This window comes from Cupressus sempervirens, chromosome 3, assembly GCF_028749045.1.
Source record: "Cupressus sempervirens isolate cs-2001-9-10 chromosome 3, ASM2874904v1, whole genome shotgun sequence".
Classification (NCBI taxonomy): domain Eukaryota; kingdom Viridiplantae; phylum Streptophyta; class Pinopsida; order Cupressales; family Cupressaceae; genus Cupressus; species Cupressus sempervirens.
This window is the reverse complement of record NC_143120.1, coordinates 640,238,298-640,253,318: the sequence shown is the minus strand read 5'-3', so window position 1 is coordinate 640,253,318 and position 15,021 is coordinate 640,238,298. Positions and strand designations below refer to the sequence as shown.

The 15,021-nt window shown below is 33.4% G+C and overlaps 1 pseudogene; it reads left to right on the top strand.

The window, feature by feature from the left end:
• Window positions 1-1,493: 1,493 nt before the first annotated feature.
• Window positions 1,494-10,385, top strand: LOC149568308 (peptidyl-prolyl cis-trans isomerase FKBP42-like; annotated as a pseudogene).
• The last annotated feature ends 4,636 nt before the right edge of the window (window positions 10,386-15,021 follow it).

The window sequence follows — 15,021 nt, the reverse complement described above, 5'->3', positions numbered from 1 at the left end:
ATGAATAAAATTCACAAAACAATGACACATTCAGGCAAGAATAACTACACTCCAAATGCAAGCACCAAAAGCATAATTTTATTGCATAATAATGGCGGCCCCTTTTACATTTTACATTGGGGTATTTATAAGAAATGATCTCCTCAATTTGTGTTGAGAGTGAGAGATATCTTTGTGCAATAAAATGCTTTTAAAATATTAAAACAAACTAAATATATATAGACTAACAATTAATCTAGTGCTTAAAGAGACTCCATCCATAATTTTTTCATTAGTTGGATACATGAGCCCTCTACATGTCAAAAACAAAAAAGCATGAGAGAGAAATTAGAAGGAAGCCATCAGTCAAAGTGGAAGTGCATGGAGATGCCAAAATTAGAAGTTGGTCCTTCACTAGGAACGTGTTGAAGTTAAACTATCATCAGAATGCATTTCACATGCATGGAAAGTGTTATTTTTGGAACTAGCAGTTAACTATCAATGCACCTATTAATTGAAAAGTTGTGGACCTGTGCATCTACGGATCTATGGAGCTACGCACTTGCACACCTCAAAAATGCGCATTTACAAACCTATGGAGCTGCAAAGCTACGCACCTCAATAGCTCAAATTGCCAAAAAATAAAAGTTGTTAGTTTTGAAAATAGTTTTTGGGTTTTTCTCAAATGGGCTTTTAGATCACTTTTTGTGTACATTCTTTGCTCCTTTTTGATGATTTATACCCTCTTTAGATCCAATCACTTTCATAAACTTGAACTACTTCTACTTCTTCAATCTAAAATCCCAAGGCACCTCTGTTGAATCTTGTCATTAATAGCAACATAAGATGAGGAATCTAATCTACTTCATGTTTCCAACCTCTATATCTTTGACCTTTTTCTTCTCTCCAACTTCCCTATCCTTTCTAGCTAGAAACCAAGTGATCTAGATGATCAAATGTTTGAAACTTTTTCATATTTTTTTCACAAGATTTTCTTGGCATTTTTAAATGGCTTTTTTGGAGGCCTTTTACTCAAAATTTTAAGTTGAAACCTTTGTAAATCCCTAAAACTAGGCAACCAAAGGCTCACTATCTTAGGGCTTGAAATTAGATCTTCATTTCTTCTTTCTAATAGTGTAAACAGTTCTGAATTCTAAGCTCCGAGTCAAAAGTTATGACCCTGACAAGTTGAGAATACCTTTTTACCTACAAAAAGAAGCAAACATTAGTCCAAAGAGATGAAAATGCTTAATTAAGACAAACATCTATGAAAGACAAATTTTGGTATATATATATATTTGGTTTTTTGAGAAATATGTAGGCGTGTGGCACAAAAGTGCATGTGGAGGGGAGCACGGAGCTTCTGGCAAAGGTGTGTGATTTTTTATTATGAGCACGCACACTAGGTGGGTGCATGCAATGCCTTTCATGAGGGGTGCCATGCGGCGCACCTTCATGAGGGGTGCACACGGCACTGCCATGAAGGGTATGCTCAATGCACCTTCATGAGCTGCATGCATGACATCGCCATAGAGGATGTGTGGTGCATTTCACAAGGGGCATGCGGCACTGACATGGAGGGTGTATGTGGCACACCTTCACGAGGGGTGTGCCCAACACTGCCATGGAGGGCATGCGGTGCCTTTCACAAGGGGTGTGTAGTGCCTTTCACAAGGGGCATGCATGGTGCCTCCATGGAGAGCACGCATAGTGCCTCAATGAAGGGTGCACTACCACAGAGGGCGCATGCACATGTGGTGCCACCATGGAGGGCACACATAGCATCACCAAGGAGGGTGCACATGGTGCCAACATGGAGGACACGCAACACAAAAAAAGAAGAAGAAGGGCACGGTTGTTCAAACACACCTTGTGTGTGATGAGAAAATAACCAAAGTGCAATGAGAGTAAAATGAAATGTTAAGAGGGGAATGGGTTTTATAGCCCCTTGGGTGTGTGGTGCACACCTCACAAATAATGCAAGAACTTTTTGTTCTTCTTCTTTTTTCCAATTTTTTATGAATTTTTTTTGGTTCTTTTGATTTTTCAAGTTTTTACTCTTTCAACTCTTTGAATTTTCAAGATACTGAATTGTGAGTCTAGGGATCCAAAAAAAAGTAGGGGATCCCCATTCCTAGGGGGGGATGGGGCATGCATTTTGGAACCACAACAACAATCAATGCTTCTAGGTTGAGCTTCCTATTCAGCAAGTACTTAGCCCTTTGAAAATAGTTGCACCATATCACCAATACTCAGTTGTGTTCTGAAACCACTGATAGAGCTCGGTGAAGATGGATTTAAGGACACTACCAAGGATAGATTTTTGGACCAAAAAATCTCATGTTCAAGCCACCAACATTTTGATTTTAACCAATCATAAAGGTGACTTTGAATCCTTCATCATATGGAAATTTCATGTCCAATAGCTATGACGTGGTTGACAAAACAAACTTTTCTTGATGCTAGTGCATGAAAAAGAATCTATCCCCTTATCCACTTTGATACCATGTAATTAATTTCATAATTTGGGAAGAGAATATAGAAGCAAGAATATTTTTCACATCGAATAAGAGGCTTCTTTTCTTTACATTGTTCAATCATATTCATTAAATTTTCATGGTAGATTCATCTCCTAGTTATAGAAGAGTTCCAATAGCCTCTTCTATTCTAGTCTAAAAATGATTCCTAACAAATTATAATAAATGTACACAGGTCCTAACAAAGTAACAAATAGCTATTACATCCCTAAAGAGATGGGAATGTTCTAATATTACCAACAATTGTGTCCTACATACATCTGTGGTAGTCTACCAAGAATGAAGAAAGATAATAGCTTAAGCACAATGACAGCTCTTGGTGAGACTCTCAAAGAGAGCCAAAAGGGTTTCATCCTCTAGTTTCAAATTCAAGGGATTTTTTTTCTCAAATCAGCTAGAAAATACCAGTTCAAAAAACTAATAGCAAGGGAGACCCTTCTGATAGCTAAACATCTCTCAAATTCCACAACAATTAAAATCTAACTCCATTCCCTAAATAGAAAATGCTATTAAAGTCAAAATGCTACTGAACTCATCACCCCAACTCTAGTAGGATAACTGACCTCTTTGAAAAGTCAAGCATAAATCCCATACTACACTGCAAAAAACTAGCATAATTAATAGAAAGTGTGATTGAATGTTATTTGTCATATTTAATTTTCCAAATTACAACCCCCTTTTGAAGAAACATTTTCCTCCAGGCTTCCATATCATCAAAAAAATTGAAGGAATAGACTAATGTGATGTTGCAGGATAAATTAATGGTGAAGGGACAAGGACATGTTCTCAACATACCTTATCATTGCACATGAAAGTAAGATATATTCCACAAGCCTAAATGTTTTATTTTGTGGTGTGAGTAATAATGACTTGCTTTCCATTCACTAACTATTGCTTCTCTTGAAAATTTCATATAGTGCAAATGCAATGTAGTTACAATGTATGTCTATAAAATATCATTAGATAATTACTTCTAGCCATTAATGGTTTCAACTTTCAAGAGCATTCCTTAGGGCTTGTTCAAATTAACTAAAGATATGTATGTGTAAAACTATAAAAGCACAAAGAATGAAGGCAATAGAGTTGATAGGAATCTAAAACAAATTTTTTGATCTCTGATTTTGATGGTAAATGATCTTATCTTTTGATAGACTTGTGGAAGCAATAATTTTTTCTTATGATACAAAATTGCATACATAGCCTACCTAAACTTGAGGCTAACTCTTTGACACCCTTGGTATCCAAGAGATCATCTCAAACACCAAACACTATGAATATAAAATTTGGTCTTTAAAGTGGACTATAGTAATAAAAAGCTTTTAGGTGAACTTATCTTTGATAGAATTGTGGAAGCAATGAGTTTTTCTTATGATGCAAAATTGCATAGATAGCCTACCTAAACTTGAGCTCAAGTCTTTGAGACCCTTAATATCCAATAGATAATCTCAAAGGCCAACCTAAATGAACACAAAATTTGGTCTTTAATGTTGACTATGGTATTAAGAAGCTCATAGGTGCACTTATCTTGAGATTTATTCATTTAGATTCGATAAAGCCTGCAAGCACACATAACTTTTACCTTAAAATGTTCTTTTCATCTTTGACATAGACAGTAGCAAAGTAACGTGCTTTTAGAAGTAATTTTTACACTTGTTATTACCTAGATGCGATCTCAATTTATATGTTGGAGTGTTTCTTAATTAAAATCAATGTAAAATCATAGTGAGAATGTTATACAATGAAAGTAAACTCAAAATTAATCTCCATTGCATGTGTTTTAGAATAAAATTTCAATGAAGATAAAAATCAATGGATCTAAGACAAGATGCCACTGTAGCTTTCTAGCAACAAATCAGCATTCCATAGAGCACACTTTTTACTTTGCTATAACTTGGGCACAATAATTATTGCACAAGCTCTACAGAATTTTTAAAGCAAAATTGTTCTATAGCCTTTCAGAACCATCAAAGTTTAAGTTAGGCTTTTAGTTTCCTTATTGACATGAATAAAATTTCTTGAAAACTCTTCTATTAGATTTATAGTAATTATAATTAATAAGTTTTCCTATTTCATGAATATTTTTGGTTAAACATGATTAGTCTAAAGACCCATTTATTTCATACCCATAAATACTTGGGGGTTTTGAATCTTAATTGGATTTGCAAGGGTGTGTTACTTCCCAAGCTTGATCAAAATTTTGTGGATGGAAATTCAAAAAGTATAGATGGTTTGGTGAGAAAATATTCTTCCTACAATAGGAATCTATTATATTTTCATTGACTATTGAGTGTGCTACTACCTAAAAGATTACCTCAATATACAGGTGTTTAATAGAGTGATGAAGTTGGGGTCTATGGAAAAGAGACTTACGCTCAAAAAATGTTAGTGCTCCTTTGAATTGAAAGATTTGGATACATTATTATAGGGAGGTAAAATTTCAACACCCATAGGTTGTGCCCCTATTTTTGAACATAGAGAGATATTTAGTTAAAGAGTTTTACAAGGTCTTAAGTATTAAAACTTCTACCGTTAGGTTTCTCAAGTACTTTACCCGTATAAAAGATGACTTGTGCAGCATTGTTACCTTATGGTTATTGTGGCCAGGTAGCTAAGGAACACCACCTTAGAAGATCCCTACAACCTTTAAACACTTAGTATATCCATGATTACATCAAATGCTACAACATAGAAGCTCACAGAACATTGATGTCTTGCCCATGGTGCAAATTTGTCAACAAATATCTTTACCTATTCCTGTATCGTGTCAATGGAAGTGAAGCTTGTGACTTTTGATTCATGGTATAGTTATTGTTTCTTAAGGCAATAATTTTTGCTATTGCAAAAAATATTCTATCTTTCCTATTGTTTCTTTGTTTCCTATCAATTAAATTTTGGGTGCTTCAATTTGTGTATCTCAATTAATTTTTGTAATAAAAGTATCTAGGGCAAGAAGCAGTCTGACTGTGATCTCAAGAAACTGTGGCATCTATAGTTGATGCAAATCCCTACCAAATGAAATACGAAATACTTTATCAAGGTAGAATAATAATATTTTGTTACAACTTGTGAATGTCATCTACCCTCAAGCTATAATTTAATACCATTTGATGAACTTTTTTATGAGTTGTTGAAGGTTAACAATCACTGATCATATAAATTATTCACAGAAATGGGCAGACAACCAACTCCCAATTATTTGTTTTGAAATATCATTGTTATCTAATAATTTTTTGAAAGGTAGCATTGCATCTATCTTTGTCATTAATAATGGGAATGTGTTGGCACATACCAAAATCACTTTTTAGAATCTCATTTCAGTTTGATTAGGACTTCCATTTTTTTAAAGCTATCATTTACCCCTTAATATAATATCCAAACATTTTATTTAGTAGTAATATATCTATTAAGTACTTTAATGAGGTATTAATTCTTTTTTTTAATTGCCTATATAGGAAAATATTGTCTACTAATGAGAAGCATTGGTAAACAAATTTTTTAACGTAACAATTTGAAAATTTGAATTTTTTAAACAAAATTCTTATAATGTGATTTATAATATTATTATGAATTACCTACATGTCATATTTACGAATCTATAAGTTTATTTTGCCAATCTATAGTGTGTTCTTAGATATATGCAAAGTCATGGAATTCTCTAATCCTTCTTAGACCATTGTTCTTCAATTCCTTCCAAAGCCAAGGAGTCAAGACTTTCACAACATCCATTCTCTATCTTAAGGCACTAGTAATTTGAGAATTATATTCACTCTATTAACACAATGACTAAAAAGAATGAGCAGTGTTATGTGAATTCTTAAACTATTAATTGGCTTTTTGTAATAGGTAAGATGTTGTACCCAACATCAAAGTCTTGAGAGAAAAAGGAAGCATTTTTAGAGGCTTGTTTAGGATACTGATCTGATGCAACAAATTTCTATTTTTCTCTGGCAACCCCATAAATTTAGACTCCACATTCTCCTTTTGTAGTTTTCTATTGAGATCTCTTGGTATGTTATTCCTCACTTCTTCATACATTTTATTTAACCCCACTCCAACTCTTGTGAATGCATGCTCAGTTTGGATTATACAATCTCTTGCTTACTCCATAGTTATGTACTTGGCATCTATAACATAGGAAAAAAAATTGATACCATTGAGAGTGAAGTACTTATATATCTGACATTTTGTGTGGGTTATAGAGACAAGATGACATTCTGGCAAGTCCATTCATTCCTTTTACTGATGTTATGTATTTATGCCATCTAATCTATATTTATATCTTTTCCCTATATAATGATCTTGTCAATACCCCTTGCAATTGCATTAAAATTTAAAATTATATTTTATTCTTGTATCCTAATATAAATCAAAATGGTATCTTCATTTCCCTACACTTTAAAACTGACTCATTGATTTTTAATTCACTTTGGCTTTCATCAGACTACTATTTGAACTTTGTTATAATGTCCACAACTTATAAGTTTTAAAATTACTGAATTTTGCATGCACATAAGCTTGTTCTTGAGGTGTGGTTTTTAAAACTTTTGCAAGGGCCAGCAAAATATTGAATGCCCTACTATTTCCTCTTTTTATTATCATTCACATTACCTTTCCCAATGCATTTTTCCTAAGCTCAAGGAGTGTATCATGTAAATGTATGGATCATCATTATTCAATAAGGTTGACTTTGTCCCACATGGCTCTATTTAAGATGTGCCAACAATTACAGTGCATAGTATGTGCTCCTACCAGTTGGCATGTGTAGATGCGATATCTATGGTGGAAGATGAGTTTTTCCTCTATCATGTTGTACTTTGTAGGATATGTTTTTTTGAGATATTTGTGGTGTTCTCTCAAGATTTGTCTCTCTGAGAAATTATGGAACATTACTCTTTATCTTGGGATTCTCTCATCTATGAAGATGTTTCAGATTGACAGGCTCCAAAATACCATTATGATTCTTGATATTGATGCCTAAAAGAATATTAAGCTTATAGTAATACTAGGGTAGGATGCTAGTGGGAGTATGGACATTCTCAGAACTAGTGCTTTCATTTTTGTTAATTTCAAGGATAAACTTAATGCTTACATTCATTATCTAGTTGTCAAGAGTGGGTCTTAAAAGTAGTTTTCCTTTCTATAGAAAATATTATTTTCTATGATAGTTCAAATGAAGGTAGTATGGAAATAGTAAAGTAATTATTTTATTTGATAGTTCAAATGAATATTGTACAAACATGGTAGAGTAACCAGCTAAAAGCTTGGTGGGGGAGCTCATAACCTTGCATAGGGAGATTTAACTGGTTTATTCTAAAATAGAACTAGTCCTTTTGGGTTGAGATCTTGCAATAGATGTAGATGGGATACTAGTAGTTCTTTGTAATGAGTGTTGGAAACTTTTGATTTTGTTAATTCTTCCTATTATTTCAAAAGATAGTTTGATTTTCTCTTTTAAAGAGCCTAGTGTTTAGGTTGCTACTGGTTCTGACGATAAGGGAGTAGGGGAGGAAATTGGATATTGTGTGAAATATGTGTTCACTAGGAAAATCTCAGTGCTGTCAGCTTATTGTAGATATGGCTAGGTCCCTATTTCCACAATATAAAGATATTTGTTTGCATGCTAGCTTGAGAATGGTGGATTTTGGTGTAATGTCATTTTCTGTTTTTTTGCAAGGTCAGTTATTAGGTAGTTTAGACCCTACTTGTTTTGGTACATGATTTTTTATTTGGTCTATAGTTATTCATCAGAGTCTTATAGTTGTCTAGATTTATCTAGCTCTTGTATTTCGTATAGTTTTTAAATAGCTTTAATGGGTTGAGGCCCCATTATAATCCTCAAATTATTAATGAAAATTACAAGTGTGACATTTTTCTTTAAAGAATGGTGTATTCTATCTCTAGTTGAAATCTTGTACTCTTTAAAATGAAAAATAGCTCTAGGAATAATTTATTGTCAGAAATTGTGGTAGGGATTGTTTGGGTAGTTCTTATTGATATGCTATATTAAAACAAATGTATTATGTTATGAGATTGATGAACTCTTATATGGTCTAGAACATAATTAGTTTCTTATTCATAATGTATCTATATATGAACATGGTTTAAGTTTGATGTAACTTTTACTATTCCTATAGAGAAAAATGTCTTAAGTGGCTTGGCAATTGGTGTAGCAAGCGTGCAAGCTGGTGAACATGCATTGCTTCATGTTGGATGGCAATAGGGAAATATGAAACTTTTCTTTTCCAAATGTTCCTCCTAAGGCTGATCTCATATATGAGGTTGAGCTTATTGGTTTTCAGGAAGCAAAGGAGGTAAGTCTAATTCTTCTCTTCTCACACTAATTGGTCAAGCTATATATGTAGGCACTAAATGTGTAAGAGTAACAACGTCTCAAATATTGAATGCTACACATTGTGTGATCCAATTTCCTTTGGAATGGATAGTATTAGGGTCAGAAAGGGTAAAGGATGTGGTTATATGTCAATGCTAATTTTATTTTCTATCATTCTTAAATCTTAATGTCTTTCAATAAGATGATAGGTAGGCTCTATCTACTATTAATTTTGAGTGCTTTCTACACAATAGACCTAGGTTGAATTCCTATTAGTCTTCCTCTTTAAAAAATGCAAATCAAACTAGATACTTATTCCAGCAATCTTGGTAGCCTATAGTTGGAGAACCAATTGTCTTGTCATGTAGTTACATTGCAATTTGTAAATTATAATTTTTGTTTCATTTATTATAAATTTGTAAGGGTAAGGCATGGAGTGACGTGATATTAGAGGCATAAATTAAAGTAGTTGATATGAGACGTATAGAGGGTAATGCATTTTTTAAAGAGGGAAAATTAGTAGAGGTGATGCAACAATATGAAATGGTGACATATCTATTCCTTTGCTAATTCTTCTATTTACTATATTCCAAATTACCTAGGCTCAGGTAGTTTGCCTACCTAGTAGACTTTTCCAAGGGAGATGATTTTATGTTCCAGCTATTTGGAAAATATAAGGACATGATAAATGCTATTAAGAATCCATTCTATCTCAACATGGTTGCATGTTTGTTGAAACTAAACCATTATGAAGATGTCATTGGCCAATTTAACATGGTATGCATTGTGTAATGGTGTATCGAGTCATTTTGTTTTTATAAAACTTGTGATACTTTTGTACCCAATCTAATTTGAGGCCAAGGATTCCATAAATTGCAAGTGTGGGTCTCCTTTTACCTCTATATGTGGAAGAGATTAGGAAATGGGTCTCAACTCTTTGATGTTCAATTTCCTTATCTGCAGGTGTTAGTTGAAGATGAGAACAATTTGAAGGCTTTATTCAAACATGGGAAGGAAAAATTTTCTCTTGGGCAGATAGATGATGCAAGAGAGGATTTCCAAAAGGTTAAGAAACTTTCTTCTTAAGATAAGTCAGTGGTATGAGAGCTGCATCTCCTTGAAAAACATGAGAAGGAGATGTATATGAAATAGAAGGAGCTCTATAAGGGCCTGTTTGGCCAAAGGCTAGAGCAAAAGCCTAAGAGATCAAACTGGTATGCCAAATGGAAATGGTTTTATATGAATGAATTGGAATGCTACATATGTGTAATTCAAATTACTCTTGGTATTTTAGATATTGAATATGTATTCCATTTTTGTGGTGTTGAGTTTTTATAGCTTATATATTTTGTTGTTGCAAGAATGACATCATTATCATTAGGCTGCTACTCAATTTCTATAATTTGGTGCTGATTATATGTAATTGCCTTGATGATTTTAGCATACTATAAGCATTGTTCTTCCTATTACAAACTGATTTATATTGTCTTAATGTTGGTAGGCTTAAGCTTTTTACCACTGAAGGCAAAATTTCATAGAACAATGAAAAATAGATCTTTCTTATAACTATTGTTATAACTATTTTAATGAAAATTTGTTATCTCTTTTCTATATAAATGTTATGCCCTATTCATTTATAGTAAACTTCAAAAGTAGTTGTTCCAATGCTGAATTTCTTGTGGGATAAAATGCATAATTTTCATATAGTGGTGTTTAGTTTAGGATACTTTTCTTCTTCAACTTGTGTATTGTATTGTATTGTACTTTGAAAACCAACTATCATGAATATGAAATTCCTTTTTTACTTTGATTACATAATATGTCATTATTCATAGCTAAAAATATTTATGTCAACTTTGGCAATATCGAGAGTGCATAATGAGGCATGTTACACTTCAATAGTTCTACTTTTGCTTACATTCTTGGATGTTTTCATTTCAAAGAATGCATGTCCATGTTATATGTTTATGTTCTTCTTTGTACCATATTGTATCAAGCAATTGTTTCTTATTCAAGCCATTTAATTTACAAACTTTTAAATCTCTACAAAGATAAAGTTAGAGTAGAAGAATTTTTCTTCTCAAAGGTGTCCTCTAATTGTAAAGTGTTCATTCCATTATCTGTTCAACAAAAAGACATATCTAGTTCAACAGATAATGGAATGGACACTTTACAATTAGAGGACACCTTTGAGAAGAAAAATTCTCTTGCTCCAACTTTATCTTTGCACAGATTTAAAAGGTTTCAAATTAAATGGCTTCGGTAAGAAACAATTACTTTATACAACATAAAAATGTTGGAAATCTGATTGAAAATCTCATTGTTGTTGAAGATCAAATAGGGAGATTGTTGTAAAAGATTTTTTTCAATCATTGTTTTTCCATTGATGTCAAACCTACTATATGTAGGGATGATATTCGCTTAAAAGATTCATGCACTATCACTTAGTTGATTGATGAAGAGGATTTGATCAACAAGATGTTACAAGAGCACCTAAGGGAAAGGTTAAGTTACAATATTGTAATGAAGTGCAAGAATTAGTTAAGACAATTGTCAAGTAATGTATTGATGACAAACTCAAAGATATAAAGGTTGGTCACACTTAGATAAATTGGAGGAAAAAGTTGTAACAAGGTTGACTACAAAGCTTTAACTTTGATCATTAGAAGGTGTTGAGCAAGTTAGTTGAAGCCAAGTAACAAAATTCTTAGTTGATGGCAAGTGATCTTCAAGTGTCGAGTAAAAGATCAGGTGCCAAGCATCAAGAAAATTTTCAATATGTGCCGAGTAATCTTCAGGTGTGGAGTAACAGTATGTGCCAAGCACTAGCATTTCAATAGTGCCGAGCCACATCATTATTTCAAATGATGAAGATTTGGTAAATCTGAGCTAACATAGTGGTTGCATTGAATTTTGTGAACTAGTTGGAAGATAAGGCTAATGAGCTATTGGCATAGAATCTTATGTGAACCATTTTTGGGTGAATTCTAAAGGATTATTCAAGAAGTTTCTAGAGGAAATAGAATATGGAATAGATACAATGTATCCTACCTAATCCATGCAAATTGAAATGGAAAATTGGAAGAATCGAGTAGGAAAAAGGAACTCCAAGACTTCTTTAGAAGTCATAGACCAAGAAGCATAGAGTTGTTAATCATGTTGCTATAGAAGTGCCAAAAATCTGTGAAGTGATTAAAAGGGTGTCAAGAAGGAGACATCTAGGAGAAAGAAGAACACAAAGGCTCTGCTTATAAGAGTGGTCATGAAGAGATGATTGCACTGGAACATTGAGTATGAAGACTCAAAAAGATAAAGCTTGAAAGAAAAGGCAAGCAATTAAGAGTTGCAGAGATAGAAGGCCAGGCAAGGATATGAGCTGAGAAGTGATCTAAAATCTGCAAGATAAGTTGTATGTTGTAGTCAAGTCAATATTTTCTAATACTCTCTAGCAATTGTATTAGATCTAAAAATCCTATGGACTTAGGTTGGCCTAACAGCCATTTGTAAATCCTTTAACAAGGTGACTTTCCAAGTGAATGTTCTAAAGTCCTTTTACTAGGCCCACTTCTAGCAGGGTGGTTAAATCCTCTAACAAAGTCACATTTAATAGTGTGTGTTGTAAGTCTTTAACAGGGTAGGCCTTTCAGAAGGGTGAGAATTGAGTAGCATGTTACTAGCAGTTTTTCCCAAATTGGTTTTCCACATAAATTACTATGTTATGTGTTGATTTCTTATGTGATGTGCTTGCATTTTAATTTATAGTAACTTGCTAATTAGACAAGTTAAAGTTTGGAAGAGTGAATGCTTGGATTGGTTCACAGTATCAAGAGAAAAGTTTGAATAGGACATCTAGACCTTGAATAACTAATTTAGCCCCCACCCTCTTAGTTATTCTAAAGCAATTCTAACAAAAAAGAAATTCAACCAAACATTGGAAATTTTTTTGACTAATTCTTTATAGTTTTCTACCAAGAATTGGTCAAAATTTCCACCAATTATTAAAAAAAAATTGACCAAACATTGGTAGAAATTTTGACCAATTCTTGATAGCTTTCTACCAAGACTTAGTCAAAATTTTCACCAATTATAAAAAAATTCGACCAAACATGGGTGGAAATTTTGACCAATTCTTGATAGTTTTCTACCAAAAATTGGTCAAAATTTCCACCAATTCTTTAAAAAAAAAGGACTAAACATTGGTAGAAATTTTGACCAATAATGACAAATTAGAGCTAGAATTTTTTAAAAAAATTTCACGAATGTATGGGTCAAAATTTTGACCAACATGCAGGTTGGTCAAAATTTTGACAAGAAAAATTACCACAAACTATTTGATCAAAATTTCGACCAACCTGCGTCAAAATTTTGATTAAAATTCATTGAAAATTGAGTCCAAATTTACTAGTGTGTAAGAATGGAGTGTTGTGATGGGATTTTTGTATTGCTATTGTAAATCTTGGTATTGTGTTGTGGTGGTGTGATTGTGCATTGTGTTTCATGAAACTTCTTGATTTTCTTTCTTGAATCTCCTTGTTTTGACTTTGTTGGTGTAAATAAGTATTCACTATTTAAACTTTACTTTAGTATACTTAGGTAAATGCATTTTTTTATTATTTATTAGGTTGATACTTAAGAGTTTTCATGCTTTTATGAGTTGTCATGTTGACAACATAGTAGTAAGCAACTCTAATTCAGCACATGGTGTCTACAATACTGGAGTTTGCATGATTAACTAAGTTGTCATGCACAACACAATTATTTGCACTCTCAATTAATCACATTGTGTCTACAAAATTATTTTTTGTGCTACCCTTTGTAGGCTTATCCTCTCATCATCACACTTACTCTTGTGCTTAATGGAGGATAATCCACACCTAGTGGACTTGTGCCTAGTTGTAAGACTTATCATGTTGCTAACTCCTAGGCATTCTAGATGCATCTTAGAGGCCTCTATATATAGGCACTCCTAGTATAATTGTACATTTAATTGAATATATATTATTATTCTGATCATACTTGGTCTATTTTGTGCTTGTGCTTGAGTTCATTGAATTCTTACAGACTTGAATGCCAAGTGTTGTTATGGGTGTGAGGGTTTCACTCACCCTTTGGGAAGGGAAGCGAAGTCCAGGGTGAAAGGCTTAGTTGGGCTTGAAATGTAGTTGAGAACCTTGGATTATGGGCTCCTTTGTATGCCATATGCATTCATATCTTGTTTTGGGGGTGATAAGGGAAATGTTGGTGTAGAAAGGAAGTTTATGGAGTATGGGTTTTCAAGGATGCTATAGTTGGTGGTAGTATGCTTCGAGGATATTTGTGAAAGCCTCAAAAAGTTAGGAAATTTTCTTATTGCAAATATGGTATGATATGGAAATTCTCCTTTTGAAATCACACCTTCACCCTATCTTCAAGTTTCCATTGGTTAACTACTATGAAATACCCTTGGGATGTGATTGTTTAAGTGTTATAACTGTGATGTGTTATGCATTTGTAAGATTGGAGTAAAAATTTGTTTGGATCTTGTTTCCCTTGCTTGGTAGGTGGCTTCATAGAAGCCTAGGATGGGAGGTGAGCCTCCATGGTTGAAAGCTTTGTGTGTTTTGCAAGTTTTGGAAAGATGGTTCCTATGAAGATATTAGGCTTTCACTCCTAGATATGTTGAAAGTCAAGTGTGTGGAGAGACATAATCTTTCCCATGGCATCTCCCAATGTGTTGTGGAGTTAAGTGTAAGAATTCACCTTAGGGAAAAATTCACCCAAGACCAAGGAACTCAAAAACAAGCACAAAATAGACTAGAGTATAATTAGAATAACTATATAGTATTCAATTCAATGTAAAAGTACACTAGGAGTGCTTGTATATAAAGGCCTTTGAGATGCATCTAGAATGTCTAGGAATCAGCATCATGATAAGTCATACAACTAGGAACATGTCCACTAGATATGGTTATCCTCCATTAAGATTGGAAGTAAGTGTGATGATGAAAGGATAAGCCTAAAATGGTGTAGCACACAAATCCATGTCGTAGACACCATGTGCTAAACTAGGAGTGCAAATAATTGTGTTGTCTATATGAAAACTCAATGAATGATGCAAAATCTAGTGTTGTAAACACCATGTGTTGAATTAGAGTTGTGCACTTCTATGTTGTCAACATGAAAACTCAAAAAAGT